This window comes from Protopterus annectens, chromosome 13.part0, assembly GCF_019279795.1.
Source record: "Protopterus annectens isolate FY-2018-M chromosome 13.part0, PAN1.0, whole genome shotgun sequence".
NCBI classification, from domain to species: Eukaryota; Metazoa; Chordata; order Ceratodontiformes; family Protopteridae; genus Protopterus; species Protopterus annectens.
The window spans coordinates 635,695,243-635,712,355 of record NC_056747.1 but is presented as its reverse complement, the minus strand read 5'-3'; the positions used below and the strand labels follow the sequence as shown (position 1 = coordinate 635,712,355).

General features: G+C 38.0%; 1 protein-coding gene across 1 annotated transcript in view; it reads left to right on the top strand.

The window, feature by feature from the left end:
* The window catches only part of ULK2 (unc-51 like autophagy activating kinase 2), a 711,692-nt gene that overhangs the window by 258,929 nt on the left and 435,650 nt on the right, over positions 1-17,113 (top strand). The gene's annotated exons all lie outside the window — the stretch shown is intronic.

Here is a 17,113-nt window from a genome sequence, read left to right as displayed (position 1 = left end):
TTACCTTTTAAGGATTTTGCTCTATCTTGTAGTAGCTTCCTCCTTTTGTTGTAGAGTTTGTTTATGGCTGGGGTCCACCAGACTGGACGCTTGCCTTTGGTACAAAGAGTCTTTGTTTTGCTTGGGATTGCCTTATCCATGCAGTCCTGCAGGTGCTGGTAGAAGGCATTTGTAAGTGATTCAGCGGCTTGAGTACTGTTTTCCGCCGGCTCGGGGGCCTTAAAGGAGACCACACTAGTCTTTAGAAGTGTGAAGTCGGCTTTCGAGAAGTTCTTTACTGTGGTCTTTTTTATTTCAGGTGGGGGTGGGATGAGGACCTCCAGCGAGATTAGTTTGTGATCTGATCTCACCAGTGAGGGGTATACTTCCGGTGTTGAACATTGTGCTCCCATGTTCGTGATGATGAGATCAAGTATGTTTTCTCCTCTTGTGGGGATGGTGACTAGTTGTTCCATGGCATTTGAGTTGTCTTGTTATCTTGCAGGACAGACACTAGCATGCATGAATGCATGCACGCACGCACACACACACACACACACACACACACACACACACACACACACACACACACACACACACACACACACACACACACACAGATATCCCTACAGGCATTTTGCAGAACCACCAGTTCACCTTTCGTTTGTGTTTGGGAAAATGCACCCAGCTAGTAAATCAAGTACTGCAGATAGGTAATGCTGCCCAATTTTCTATGCACCATGTTTCCCTCAGTTCTTATGTTTGCCAAACAGAGACTTTTCATTTGATTGTTTCACTTGTTTCGACTTATCCATCTCACAAGCCATTGTACACCCTTAAACTCTTCTGTGAGCTGTTTCAGTTGATTTGTTAATTTCCCTTGCTGTGCAAACTTTTTTTGCTTTACTTTATGTTAAATCTGATTTTTTCAGTACTATATGCCTTTTCTGTTTATTTTTGTGCTATATGCTGCTTCATTAAATTTGTACAAAGTGTTAAAAGGGGATAAATGAAAAAGATGAGAGTTTAGTAGTAAAACTGTATAAATATAATTACACAAAATTTTGGGGGTATTATAAAGAAGAAAGCAGTGTATAATGAAAGAAATAAAATGTTACCAAGAAAAAATATTTTTAGAAAAAATAAAAATTAATGATATAGAAAAAGATAAAAAGTATGGTATAAGAATGTCATGATAAAACATTACTATGTAAAATCATGGGAAAATCTAACAATTGAAAACTTGAAGTTGTATAAGGAAGAAACAAATGGTGTAATCAGAATGTAGAATGTCAAGATTTTTTGTGGAGGCTGGTAATAGATAAATTGCCAGTAAAAGGAAAAATGCTATATAAAAAAAGTTATAGAATATGTTTACATTGTCAGGAAGAAGAAACTACGGAGCATCTGTTTTTGAAATGTAAAAGAGTGAAAAAATTATGGGGAAAACTGTAAAGAAGATTTTTTTAAGATATAATAGAAGTGGATAAAATAAATATGGATATCATATCATATGGATAAGAAAAGAAAGAATTTTTTAAAAGAATAGATAAAACATTATTTTATGTTATATGGGGTATATGGAATGAAAGAATAAATGAAATTATGTTTAATGGTAAATGGATTTTAGCAACAATATTAAGTAAAATCAGATGGTGTTTATGAAAAAAGGAGTGGGGTCTAATAGGGATGAAAATTTAGCATGATTATGAAGGAAATTATGAATATGTGTAAACAGATTTTTATATTTATATATTTGTACATAAGTACATGTTTGTAAATATGTAAGCATTTTGTTAATAAGAGTTATTTTTGTATATAAATAAAGGATCACTACCCTGTTAGAAAGGTGCCGTGAGGTCTTTTACATCCACCTGAGCAACAACCAAATCAAGCAGAGGGGTTGTTGATTAAAAGTCACATCTGAAGAATTACACGCACTCAGAAGTGCAGTACCCCCAAATGCTGTACTGCAGTGTTAGCAGTCCAGTCATCTGGAGTGAGAATAGAACCTTCTAGCACCAAAGACAAATGTACTACTTGTAGCACCACCGACCCTATGTATTGACAAGTTAAAGTGCCATGGACTCTCTGAACAGGTAACCTGTTTGGGTGTTGCTGTAATAATTAATTTACCATAGCAGCTTCATCCTGGGACATCCCTCAAGGTGTCAGGTGGAATGATGCTCTCTTGAGAACTCTGGAACTGGCAGTCATGTTGGTCAGTTATTTGAATGTCACTGTATAAGGACTGTTATTGTACATTAGTGAGTTTATTTTTCATTTTTTCCTAAGAGGTTAGTCATAAGGATAGACAGCTGTAATGTAGTTGAGTTTTTCTAATGTTTGAAACTTTTTGTTTCACTGTGCAGTAACCTGTCTATAGGGGTATTTAATTGTTTGGCCTGTATTAATTATTTTTTTTATTAAAGAATTTTATTTGTTTAATTTTAGAAGCTTGTGGCTGGCAATTATTTGTAATTGATAAGGGTACTCTTCAGTGTGATTAACAGTTGGTATTTGTGTCTGAGAAGGAAAGCTAGACCACTCAGCTGTAAACTACCATAAATTGTTCAGTTAGTTTATTTAAAAAAAAAGGTACAATAACTGGTAAATTTAGTATGACAGACTGGTTCTGGCTGGTGATGGTAGCTGGTGGCAATGTCTGTCATGGAAACAAGAAGCATAGATCGCACCTAGAGTTATTACTACCCCTTTCTGATGTTATGGTGCATGTGGATGTGTCATAGTAGTAGTTTAGTTAAATCTCAGTTCTACTGGATAAACAAACACTGAAAGCTAATGAGTCAGACTTTAGGAAGCCGATTTTTTTAACCCTGTCCTGTAGCTGTTAGTGTGAACCTTTATTTGTATGTGACTGGAGAGGGCTCTATTTTAAGACAGCAGAACCTTCAGAACTTTCCTGCTGCCAAAGAGTATGCTCCTCTGAGGCTTTTGAGGATTGGATGGCTTTTTCTGTTCTTTGCTGGGCAGGTAAGTTCCCTTTGGGAAAAAAAAACTTCCATTTTAAAATATTTATTGTTTAATAACACTTTCCTGTTCAGGAAAGTTATTTCAAAGCTAAGAGTTTGTGTTTTAATGAACCGTCATGAGACTGTAAATGAGAGCTCTCTTTTTTTTCCTGCCAGTTTAAAAGTTGTATATTTTTTAAATACATTTTTCCCTGTGGAGAAATTGTGTTTACTTTTGGGTCTGACAAAGTTCTTTAAAGTGTTTTCACTGTGTTTTTATGTGAAAAAGTGACTTTTAAAGACTTCAGGTTTTACTGGCTTTTGCTGCTTGTCTTTCCAAGGAAAAAGAACTATTTTTGACAAACTTCTGGTCCCCTGCTAAATCTTTCTTCTAGCCACAAAAAGAAAATCGTAATCAAATTGCTTTGCCATCACAGCAGGCTAGCAGTTTGACTTAGCTGCAGGTGGATGACTATGCTGTGGCCATTAGTCGTATCTCAAACCACACAACTTTTACCTGGATCCCTCTGTTGCAGCACCTACAGTCAATATGGACCGGGATTAGTAACACCCTCTGCTGCTGCTGGGGTCCCACTCCTGGCCTTCCTGGGAAAGGGAACGGGGGAAGGCATCCTTGTTTGTCAGAATGTTGTGCCCACCCCTGGGGAAGCTACTACCATTATTAACAGTTTTGGCCCCATTTTCCATATCAAAAAATACAGAAACATAAACATATATTTCTATTACTCCTCAAATTTCCTTGAACAGGAATAATTTACTTGTTTTGTTTCAGAGTTTAATTCAAGCTATTGATCCTTCTTAAAAATAGTTTATGGTTAAAGAAAAAGGGATACCTCTTTTCCTAAAGATATTCAAGATTTTGAATCTGGAAAGGAAGATCAACAGACATGCAGTGTTTACTCCTCAGAATTCTAATTCAGGCTCAGAGATGAGCTCACTCTCTGATTCTCCGTGTGTGTGTGTGTGTGGGGGGGGGGGGTTCCCTTTCTTTTACACTATCTGCAGAATGTCCCAGTGTTTTTGGCGGGGCAAAACTGAGGTTTCTCACTCCCTCAGAAAATATAATGAACTGTTAAAGAAGGAATTCACAGAACCTTCATATTTTCTTCCAGTTCTGTCAGCTGTGGAGGATGTTTGTGTTACTGCCTGTATTGTTCCTGAAATCAACCAGCTACCCATAAAAAGGCAGGTAATATGTATAAAGTTCCTCAGTCTTTTAAGTTCTTATACACTCTTCCCAAACCTAACCCAGCAGCTAGACCTATATTTAATCCTACTGCTGCTAACATTTAGTTAATTCCAATCTTATTATTTCCTATAAGGATGGGAAAATTATTGTAAGTATGGGAAAAAATGTATGCTTCTGCAACTTTAATTTTCAGAATTTTAATTGTCTAGCTCATATCTTAAAGTTTGTTCTGACTAATTGTGAAAGTATGAGGAATGTTTTGTCAGGAAAAATCTGCTTTAAGTAATTTACTTACTTCTATTGTACAAGTCGTATCTCATTGTTTACAGTGTTTGTTTACTTTAGTTGAGTCTTCTTCCATGTTGATGACCACTGGTACTGTTTTGAGGAGGTTTGCCTGGTTGCATTCTCAGAACCGCCCAGATGATGTTAAAAATGGGGTTTTAAATTCTGATTTGTATAGAGATTTCATTTTTGGTCCCTCTGCTGCAGAGGTGAGATGAGAGAGGTAAGTTGATCTAGGGAATATTGTTGAAGATTTTTCAGCTCTCATTTTTCAAATTTGCTAAGGGATTCTGTAACCCCTCATTCAGTTTTGGCAAAAAAAAACAAAACAAAAAAAAAAAACAGTCTCAGCAAAATGCAGGTAAACAAACTTTTAAGAAGAAATGACAAGGATTTTCAAAAAGAATTCAGGACTCCCCCAAAACCAAGGACAGTCCAACAAGTCAGAATGTCTATTTGATGGACCTTGTCTCAGCCCCCTGACCCACACACCCTGGCAGTCAGTTTTCAATTCCTCTCCACTTTTCTCTTTGGCAAGACAAATGGATTCTGAAGATCATTTATCAAGATTACATACGGTAGTGGGAAGAAATTCCTTAGTTTCAGGGGGTGATACCTCATCTACCAGACTGGACTCTTATTTCCACCTGTCCCTCATCACTTGCTGTCACATGGAGTGATAGGATCAGTTCCCCCTTCCTAGGTTGTAAAAGGGTTTTATTCAAGGATGTTTTTAGTGCCAAAGAAAGAAATGTTTGGAGATCAGTTTCTTTCTTTCCCAGACCTTTTTATGATAGTGCAAGAACTTCCCAAGATAATGTTAAAAATTAGTTAAATAACATCCTGTTACTAAAACTTTCTCATTCAAGTTGTCTGTTAACACTAGATTTAAAATATGCTTATCCATCACATCCGTGTTTATCCAGACTTCAGTCTTTTCTTAAGGTTTTCAGCTGGTAAGTTTCTGCTCCAGAAGTCCATGCAAGAAGGCCTGGAAGACAGATGCCTTTTCTTTGCCTTGGGCAGAATGTTCTTGTATGCTTTTCCACACTTTCCACTGATGTCCAGGGTACTACTGAAGATTCAGAAAGAATACCCCAAGGTCATTGTGACGACTTCCTTTTGGCCAAGGCAACAGTGTTTCTCCCTTCTTTTGGAAATGGCCAGGGGCAATTTCTATAAGCTTCCTCACTGACTGGATATATACACACAAAATCTGGGGTATGTAATACTCCCTGACCCCAACCCTCACCCCAATTAGCTTCACTTCGCTGCCTGGATAAAAGGGTCTTAATTCACTTTAGCTGTCCGTTTACTGATGACGTGTAGCAGGTACTAATGGATTCAAGGAACCCTGCTATTAGAAAATTATATATTAGCAAATGGAAAGAATTCTGCAGTTGGTGCCAGCAACATAACCATCACCCATTAAGGGCTAGTTGTTCTCTGGTTTTACAATATTTGTGTGAGCTGTTAACCTATGCCATTTCTTACTCCTTCATCAAGAATAATTTTTCAGGCATTTCAGCATGTCTGCCCATGGATCCATCCTCTTTTAATGCATTTGTATGGCAAAATGTTTTTGAGAGAGGTTTTGCAATAAGAGGCCTACAAGAAAATTGGTGCCTTTCCCCCTTGGGATCTTAATTTTGTGTTAGAGAAGCTAACAGTTGCATTGTTTGAACCAGCTAAACTGGCTGACTTGAGATTCTTAACATGGGAAACAGTTTTATTAATTGCTCTGACCTCTGAAAGGAGGATATCCAAGTTGCAAACTCTTATAGTGAGTCAACTGTATCTCATTTTCCACAGGGACAGGGTTTCTTTGAGAATGAGTCTTTTATAGGATCATAGGATCATAGGAAGTTACTAGGCTATTGGCCCAGAGGCTCTTATAAGCCTAGCAAAGAGTTTAGCCCATGTTTAGACAAATCAGCACCCAATGCTCCTGTCCAGCAGGGACACAGGTGGAATTCAAAGGATATATTTTCTATTTCCCATCCAGTTATCCATTCTGCATGACGTGGAGAGGGAGTCTATTCCACAGATGGGGGAGTCTCTGGGACACATATCTGTCCTGCTAACAAGTCCTATTGATGTCACAGACAAGATTAAGGTCGCACGTGCAGGTTACTCGAGTGGAGCTTGACTTGCTGATATGCAGCAGTCCAATCAAGGAAGGGGTCTGAGATCGCCTTGTATGCCAGACAGAGGTCACCTGTGAGGAGTCTGTATGAAACTGAGTAGAGAGACAGGGCTTTTAACCTCTCTGTGTATGGCAGATTTTTGAGGCCCTGGATTCTTCTGGTGAGGAACCTCTGTGGTTTCCCCAGCTGCTGCATCTGCTTTGCGAGGCACATGCTGAATGGGGCATTGTACTCAATAATGGGCCTTATAAGGGAAGAATACAGGGATGTTATGACCTCCTTGTCCCTGGATGAGATACCCTTACTTATGAGGTGGGCCATCTAGAAAACATTCCATACAATGGAAGCAAAATGGTGGTCAAAAGTCAGGTTGCTATCAATCTGGGTGCCCAAATCCCTCACAACTGATTGCATGCTTAGGACATTGTTGTAATGTGATAGTTTGTGGGGACATCACTCTCCCCAAAGGGGATAATGATGCATTTTTTTTGTATTCAGCTTGAGGCCATGTTTCTGGCACCAGTCATTTGTTTGGATGAGACCTTCTTGGAAGATGTCCATGTCACTAGAGAAATTGATGACAGCGCCCAGCTTGCAGTCATCTGCAAACTTGGTCAGCCATAGCCAACTGGTTATCGGCTACACCTCAGAAACATATATCCCAAATAACAGAGGCCCCAAGACTGAACCCTGGGGTATGCTACTCAATACGGGTCTACTGCTTGAGGTGGCTTCCCCTATTTTGACTACGTGGGTTCTATCAGTGAGACAGTTAGCCACCCATCTGGTAACATATGGATTGATGCCTAATTGAGAGAGTTTATCTATTATGCCTGAGTGGGGAATAGTGTCGAAGGCTTTGGCCAGGTCAAGGTAAGCAGTGTGCACTGTCTTCCGCTCATCCATGGCTTTGGAGACTGTCTCAAAAAGTCGACCAAATGTAACAGACACGACCTCTTTTTTGTTTATGGCTAAGTGTTGTCTGTGCCTAAAGTGGTATTCAGGTTTACTTTAAGCCAAACTATCCAGCTCGTTTTTTTTCCAGAACCTCAAATTGATGGAGAAAGGATACTATATATAGTACCTTGGATGTCCACAGATAACTCGGGTAGTATCTTGACAAAACTAAATCTTTCAGATCTTTGGATCAATTGTTAATTTCTTGTGAAGATAAGAATAAGGGATAGTCTTTATCAAAAGAGACTACTTGCAAATGGTTGTTTAAGGCTATTACCTTTTGTTATACTCAACACAACAAAATTATTCCAGGCAGGGGTCAAGACTCACTCTACTAGGGCTTTGGCTTCATCAACTGGTTTCTGGAAAGGGATAGATTTTAGAAGTATTCTAGAAAGCTTGGTCCTCTGTGCATACTTTTACAAAGCACTTTTACTTGATTCCTTCTCTAGGTGTAGATCAGGCTTTAGTAGAACTATTCTTCAGGGGCTCCTAGACTCTTTTCCTTTCACCTCCCAAAATGTATAAGTTATGGTAATCTACCCATATAAATTGGGCTATTGCAGCAGTGATCAATATGAAGAACATAGTACAGTTGTGTAAGTTAAATTACCATAACAGTAGATGTTGGAATAAATGCTACTGCAGTAGCTGCTCCCTCACTCAGTCCTCCTTGTTTCTTGGTGTGTTGTTTATGCCAGGGTGTGGCCTTTTATTTTTTGTTATTCCTAGCATTGTCCTATCAGGGCTAAGCCTCCTTCTCTCTGTTTGGCATGAAAACGCTGAAGGGCTTTGAGCCCTGAAACTTTGCAAGCTGGCTTGCTGTTATATCTTTGCAGGATATAACTCACTTAGTTTAGGCTACTACAGGACTGATCATTTAAATATCTACTGTTATGGTAAGTTTACTTATACAACTGTACTTTTTAGTGATTGTCATTATAAAATTACTTCAGAAATGTAGCTTTCTGTCAGGTTTACCTGTCTGGGGGAAAATATGATGCTCAACATTTAGATTGCTGTTGTAGGAATCTAAGCTATTTGGGTCCTGCCCAGTGACCGTCCAATTTTCAGAGCTTAAGGGTGCCTTCCACGTACTCTGTCAGGAGCCCAAGGGAGCTCCAGTAAAAAAAAAAAAAATTCCTCCTCCGAATTACACCCATTCTGTGATGCCATGAAGCTGTCTGTCGGTTAGAGATCCAACAATAGTTCTCCACTGGGGAAAACCTTCCATTAAAATTTATTTTTCCTGAGGAAAACTAATGTTCTTCTGATGAAAATGTTGTGTTCGATAGAAAACTGAATGTATTTTAAGGCTTGCTTATATTTCTAAGGGAAGTTTTGTGTGAATGTTTTTGTAATCATTTTGTGTAAACAGTTCTACATTTGAAAAAAAATTATGTACATGTGTAGATCTGTGTATTTGGGACAGGATTTTGTGCTTGTGGGGGGACTGTCAGTGGTTTATGTACCTCAGTACTACTATGCTGCCTTACCTTTTACTGACCCATTAAGACTATGTTGTATGTCTTTCTGGTTTCATTCTCAGCTAACCTATGGAACAGTTACTGGTCTCTGTGGTTTTACCTTTCCTTGTCTGCATAAGAAAGAAAGTTGTCAGTGAGTCTTTGGGAGTCAGTCTGGCTTCTATTGTGCCTCGTCCACTGGTGGGTGACAATGCTGTGGCCACTGTTGGCTCCTCAGACAGCTCATTTCCCCCCAGTCTTTCTGATTTTGCACATATAGCCACTAAGGGCCTCTGGATAGTCATGTTGTCTGTCGCTTTAGGTATGTCCTTGTTGAGCAAAGGAGAACCACTTTTGTTGGTCTCTCGGGAAGGAGCAGGTGAAGGTCCTTCACTCAGCTGGGATACAGAATCCAAATTTGGGATGAATATTCTACTAGGAGTCAGAACTTCTTGGGGGGGGTCTACCTAGAAGAGCGAACATAGTGAGACAATCTTCCCTTTTGTTTCTGTTTCTATGGACAGGGAAGATTTGCAAGGATTTGCTAAGGAACCCATTCCTGCTTTTTCCTGGCCTCCTTCAGGCAAGCAAAGAAAGGGTTCCCTCTCCTTCGGACTTTGATTTTCAGTCACAAGGACCGGTATTACAGGTTGATGATTGTACTTTAGCAGATTCTTCTCAATCTAAACATTTTGATTTTTAGAAAAGTATTGTTTTTAGGTTTTCTTCTTAGAGTTGTCTTTTCCTGAGGCTATAAGATGAGAAGCGTTTTTCAGTGGGAGCAGAATGAAATCTGTATTGCACAGAAAATGTATTGTGATTTGTAACATTTGGATATGTCTAAGTCTGCAGCTGTTCCTATTGTTTTGTCTGTTTTTGAGAATGTTTTAAGCTAAAGCAGATCCAGCAATGAATCCCATACCCACAACTGCTTCTACTAAACAGATTGTTGCTGATAAACCCATTCCCTCTGCCAAGTATGGGAAAGCCTTTGATGAGATAGAAGAATAGACTGTCTTCCGTAAGTTAACTTTCCGGATTTAAAACCTAAGCTGATATATTACAGTTGTACTTTTATCTTTTAAAAACATACACAAATTAATGATTCACTTGCCTTTGTCTGAGGTAAAAAAAAAAATCTTTGAATGTCCTTTACATCTGCCTGTCACATTACGGTTCAATGAATAAACAAACGTATGGCCCGCATTGGCCAATTTAAAGTTTGCTTAACCGACATCACTGGAAAATCTAGAATTTTAATAAACCAGTTATTTAATGCCATTTTAAATATTGATAAGTCATTTGCCAATCTTATATGTGAAAATAATGAATTCTTTGTCCTTCATGTCCTAATATAAAAAAAAAAAGATCTCTAACTTCAAATTGGAAATAAGAATTTTTACATCTAAATTTTTATTTCCTGTACCAGTACCATGATTGATAAAATCAATATCTAATGTGGCAGCCAATACTTTTTCCTTAAGGTGTCTATATATCATAATAAATGTCACCTCTTAGAAACTGGTATGCCATATATACCAATCTTTCTTTATAGGATAAGTTGACAGCCATCTGTCTGTCTGGTAAAGATTTGCTGAATCTGTTCCAACTTCTTCAGTTCTAAAACATTTAATGCACATAAAGCCCCCCCCCATACTCAGTAATAGGTGTTAACACTTGTCAGATAGACATTTTGTAACATCTGACTGTCTTTGCTTGAGAAATATCGAAGGGCATTCCTCATAAGACCAAAACATTTCCTACTAATGTTTGTCACATTAGTTTAAAAGTTAAGAGTTGTATCTATGATGATACCTAGATCTCTCATTACTTCAGAAGAAACACAAATTTGGTTTTCCAGGGCATACGGATATTAATTATTATTATGCCCCAAAGTACATTTTCTGTTAATTTTCATACCTTTGGTTGTTATCCATTCATGTATGTTATCCAAGCAAGTTTGCAACAGATACCAATCACTAGTATTAGTTATTGCCTGCTCTATGTTAGTATTGTCGGTAAATTTGCTTAACCATACAGAGTTAGATTTTGGACATTCTGACATCACTAAAACAAATAGCAATGTCCCCAAGACTGAACTCTGAGGCAGTCCCTTGGCCATCAGTCTGTACTTGGAATAGGAATTTTTAATACTCACTCTGTAGGTTCTACCCAGAATCCATTTGGATACCCGTTTAGTTACATAGCTAGAGTTATTAGTTCTCATTAAAGTCCTTATAACTGTTTCATGGGGGGGTGGAGTCAAAAGCCTTAGCCAGATCCATAAACATAACATTAGTCGCTGTTGAGTTTTCCAGTGAGCTAACAATCTGCTCATAAAAACTTATCAAATTATTGACACATGACCTCCCTGAAAGGAATCCATATTTACTTAAAGGAGAGCCACAGTGTCCTCGCAAAGCACTTATCCAATATGGAAGTCAAACTAATAGGTCGATAATTCTCTGCCATATATCCTGTTTTACTTTTCAAAATGTAAACTATTATAGCTTCATTCCACAAGTACTTTTTTGAATGATTTTTGAAACAATTAAGTTAATGTGGAATCAACTTCAACTTCTGAGATATTCTTTTTAAGAAATCTCCATTATGACCATCAGGTCCCTCTGCTAAATTTTGATTTATTTTAGATAAGGCTTATGTTATCATTTCCTCATTCATATTGGGACAAGTACCTGCAACTAATATACATAATCATTTCCCAAGATTCCCTGGAAGTATTTGCTAAACAAATCATATGCAAACAAGTTCACTAATATATTTGGGCTAATGATTGTTTGACACCCATCTTTCTACAGTATACTGGAAAGTTAATCTACACTATGTTGTTTTATGTGTTTAAGTAAACCTTCGTTATTATCCTTCAGAGTGACTGTTAAATATATGTCATAATTAGATCTTACTCTTTAACTGTCATGAAGTACATTTTTTTCTGAATTTATTGTAATTCTTCCTATTTGAAAGAAAAGGGGGATTTTATTTATATTTTCTTCACAAAACTTACCTTTTTCCTTCCTAGTTTAAATAACTTCAAATTCCACCAGGGATGTCTGTCACCCTTACAGGGTATATTCACTCCAACTGGGATATGATAGTCTATCAAATTATTAACAAAACTGTAAAAAACATTCCAGTCCTCACTTTTATCTTTATTTTCAAAAATAGCATACCAGTCCCTAGTTTCAGTAGCCTCTTTAATTGATTCAGTGAAATTGAAAACATTTTTTTCAAAATGTTATTAAAGATGCTTTAAACGTGTGTTTATAATGCTGCTGCTTCTCAGATGGTAATAAGGATACAAGCTTGGGTTCATACTCAAAACCTTCTCAAAGATACAAAAACTGAAATTTTTAATTTTTCCTTAGACAAGGATGTTCTGTTTGACTCTTCTGCAGTTGTGGTGCTCGTGAAAGTTAATGAAAGGGGAAGTTGATTCAAAAAGCAACTTACAATTTTCAGCCCTACTTTTTTAAGGCAAATAAAAGTTTCCCTTTCTTCTAAGCAATTTAAGCATCAAAGAGCCATCAAACAGAATTTCAAAAAGCAATGGCAGGGAGGCTCCAAAAAGAAAGGAAAACCCTGAAAAAATCAAGTATATCCTGACCCCCACCCCCAGTCAGCATGACTTTTTGCCTGTTCAGGCTCCCATAGAGTTTGTTTGTGTCTTTTGGCTTTTCCCTGTTAGGGGTCGCCACAGCAGAACTCCGGTCCGCTAATAATTGGCAGTAGATTTTTACATGCCGAGTTGCCAGCCGTGACGCACAACCTTCAACAAAGGTACTCCCATTCACGCATGTCTCCACACAGAAGACACTCTAGCTGAGAATCGAACAGGACGTCTTACTGTGAGGCGACAAAGCTACCGCAGCACCACCAGAGTGGTGTAATTAATTATTTTTTCCCTACAGTGTGTTGCCTTTAAGGTGCCATATAGTTTTGCTGTTTCACACATTACAACTATCCATTCACTTACCCATGTGCTGATGTATGACTTGCTTTAGTGTCACATTTGGTTTCACTTTTTTCAGAAAGATTATTTTTAACATGTGAGTATATCATTGAGATGTAAACAGAAAACTTCCTACTGGTATAATTCTGTTTGTGGTATGATATCTTTATGCTGGAAAGAACAAGCATAAAACTAATTTTAAAATCAGTCATTTTTGTAAATGTAGGAGTATGCACAAGTTTGTTTTAAGTTTGTAGGCTGTATAATTGGTTGTGTCTTGTAGCTAAAGCTGCAAGTTTTCTGTACGTTTTCATTTTTTTTTTTTTATATGGTGGCCACCAAATTTACGTTTGTTTGCCAAGTGTCGGTTGCTAGTGTGGTATTAGATTATTTAGAGTCCTGTGGGAGTCCAACAGTTAATAATCCACTTGTAAATTGCTTACTTGCTATTTTGGGTTGTATATGCATAAGTGCAGTGATGTGACACACTTTGATTATTGATATTTCAGGATTTCTAAATGCTAGTGATTTTTTTCAAGTGTACAGTTTGCCTTTTTGTTTGATACTGCTTGTATGTGTTTATGTTCTTACCATTTTTTTCTGTGTGCTACATATTGTTGAAAGCAGTTGCATTGACCTTTGGAAATGATTGCCTGTATCCCATAATTAATATTTAATGCAAGCCACTCTTGCAATTAATTGAACTGTACCTTCGTGCATCAAGAGAAGAAATAAACAAAACCTAATTTAAAAAAAAAAAAAAAAAAAAAAAAACAAAGACTGTCCTTGTTTGACATCTTTTGGGGATATTCATAAATTGGTTGTGTAATTACTTATAGTCTTTGATGGTGGTATGATTGTTAGACATGTAGTTAGATTGGGTTATGTTTAAGGCTGTCCATTTTCTAGAGGTGATGTGTAAACACTTCATCAGTTTGTGCGAGTCATGGTGGTCTTTTGCCAGTTGCTTTCTTTTTGCTATTGGAAGCATTTTTATAGGTTCATTGCAAAATAGTAGCATATTTACGAAGAATAGTGAAGTGATTGTTATTTAAATGTCTTTCATGTAAAATGCATTTCATTTGAGATTAAGTACCTCTCCGAACAGTGCTAAAAAACAGCTAAGCTGTTCTGCAAGTCTTTCATGTTTACTTCAAAGCCTAGTTGTGAAAAAAATGTCTGAATGAAATATAATAATCTGGCTACGTTTTAGAATTATGCTTCTTCTTCCTGTGCTCAGGAGAGCAATAATTTTCAAAGCTAAAATACCAATGTTGTGATCATTTTGGGAATGATGAAATATGCTGTGCTGTTACTTGTTGATGCTACATACTTATTTTGTAGCATAATAGTTTTATTTTTCTTGATTTTCATTAACAGAGTTTCATTAGTTATATTACAAAACATAAAGTAGTTTTATCAAATTGCTTAGTTCTAGAAAATCTGTGAATTGTTTTGCTTAAGTCACCTTCCAGGAAAAACACACTGAGCAAGTTGGCCCATTTCCAGACATGGTGTGGGGGAGGAGGCTAGTGGAGATTTGCTGTCTTATGTACAGACTGAATAATGACCAGAACAGAATGCAAGGTTTTGATCCTGACTTGGCAGCATTTAAAGCTGATAAATGTACAGCAGTTAAAGTAAAATGATTGTACCGAGATAGAGTAGAATCAGACAAAAGGCCTTTTATAGGAGGTTTAGATCTTATTCCTGGAAATAAGCAATGGAGTAGATAAAGGGTTGTTTGTAGAATTAAATGCCTAAATGTATTTTGTGGTGCCAAACACTAGATCATGGGAGGAACAGCTGAAGACTGACCTGGCTAGGAGAGTGCTGCACCATTTCTATTCCTGTAGTATGCATGCTTCACCAGAGAAGAATTGCTTTTATTTATTTTCTATTCTCACTCATTTCTTTTGATTTTAAATTGCACTACTAGATTTCCCACTTCTGAAGTCAGGTGGTTGTCAGCTTCTAAAAAATACTGTTACGACAAATACTGTTAACTCATTCAGGGCATTAATGATTTGTGTTATCAGCAGGCAAATACTTCAGCTCTCTTTCTAGGAACTTATTTCATAACGGGCTGTGTTTGTTCAATTCCAGGCTTGTTTATCACACTATACTGACAGTTCGTTGACCTGTGAAGCATCATAGCTGGGATATATGTTTCCATCTACTTGTTGATGAAACATATCAGGTTTAAATTAGTTGACTCTTACTACAAAGGTATGTCATTTCCTGTCCACCTGTCCTGCTCTCAGTATGTTATGTACAAAGCAGTAACAAATTAGGCCTTGTGGCTTAAAAAGCTGATTTGCTATTTCCACTGATGACATGACTTACTTCATATAGCATTGGAGACTAATAACAGCTATGTGGTTGAGATGCGTAACTTGCAGGGACTTGTTTATAGAATTTCTACATCAGACATAGTTCATTAATACCGGTCTGGGTGCTATGATGTGTGAATGCTATTCCTGTATGTCTCTATTTTTAGAGTTCTTATTTAATGAAAAACTTGTGAGCAGTAAATGTGGTGCACTACTGCATTCTGGCCTAATTATGAACTTTGATACAACCAAGGTAGTATTGTTCAGAGCACATTTAGCACAAGATGAAACCCTGAAACTCAAAATAAATTTAGTGAATAGGACACTAGGTCGTACTCCAGAAGTGGGAGTATTGGACATACATAATGAAAGGACCCTGATTGATCAGTCTTTGGTGGTTAATACTTTACCAATCAGAATCTGGCATTTCTTTTTGCAGAACTATCTTGAATTTGGTGGCCAGTGTGCAATCAGTTTTATACTCCATGGTGTAATGTGCCAGATTTGTAAGTGTGCTCTTCTTCAGAGCCCACCTGCTCTTTTGTGGCACACAGATTTATACTGATTATTGATTTTGCCTGTAAAGCACTGTGTTTGTTTACCTAAGTACTATAGTAAATGTACCAGTCAAGGTTTGCATCAGTGCCTGTACTGTCTCAGGAAAGAGCACAGCACTGAACGCTGTCACTTTTGCCAGAGGTTCAACCTGACTACACAGTGCTGAAAGTGGGAGAAGCTGCTTCCCCAACCAGAGGTAAAAATGTCCAGAATTTTTAACATGATGACTGGTTGGCAGGTCCTCCTTACACACTCCAAGTATATATTGGAGCCTAAACATGAGGACAGGCAGTTGGAAGACAGGTCCAGGTCTGAACCACCTCATGTTAAATCTGTTTTCAGAAGCCCTCCCCCATGACCATTTAGGTGTTCAACTTACTCATGACTGCAGAATGCTTGCATGACCCTCAAACAAGTTTTCTGCCTTTGCTGATCTTGGGGATTGGGAAGGGGCATTTTTGATTCCCACCATGGAGGAATGTCTTTTAAGGTGCCTGCACTGTCTAGCCTATGGACAGTTATCTGTAATCCTTTGCTAACTAGCCTGATCCAAGGATTGATCACTTGAGTCATCTAGCTGTGGATTATGGGTACTTGGGACTAGTGCTGCTGTTCGTGGGTTGAATCTGCAGGCCTGCATATCTCAGAAGGACATGGTCAAGGAGGGTCCATGTGGTTGTCCCACACTGGTGCTCTTGCTTCACACCCTAGGCACTTGAAACACCTGGGCTTCATTACAACACTAAAGAACTAGACTTTAAGTATGTTACCCATGGCACAGGTATTTCCCCACAACATACAGCCTTTGGCCGTCAAGTGATGTGGTGCTGATCCACAGTCTGACACCTAGCACTGATTTGATATGTGCTCACTTCCACAAGCATTTGGAAGGTCATAGTCCTCCCTCAATTCCCCTCTGGAGGTACCTTCAGGCTGAGTAAGAATAGTCTGAATTGGCCTCTTGCCACTGCCCCTTCACTTGGAAGAGATTAATAAAATTTCTGGGAAAGACATTTGAAGACATCTGGAGACTTGTGTTAGAGATGCCATTTTAGCAGCTAGGAGTCACCCAGATTCTTCTGCCTTGTCAACCTCAAAAGAACTGTAGTCCTTTGCAGGCTGCTGCCAGAGTAGTGAGATCCCTTTTCTGAGTTTACCCATTGCTAATTTCTGTCTAATCTCTTTCATGAACCACAGGTCCCCAACAGCAAAGCAATTTAATTATATCACCACTTT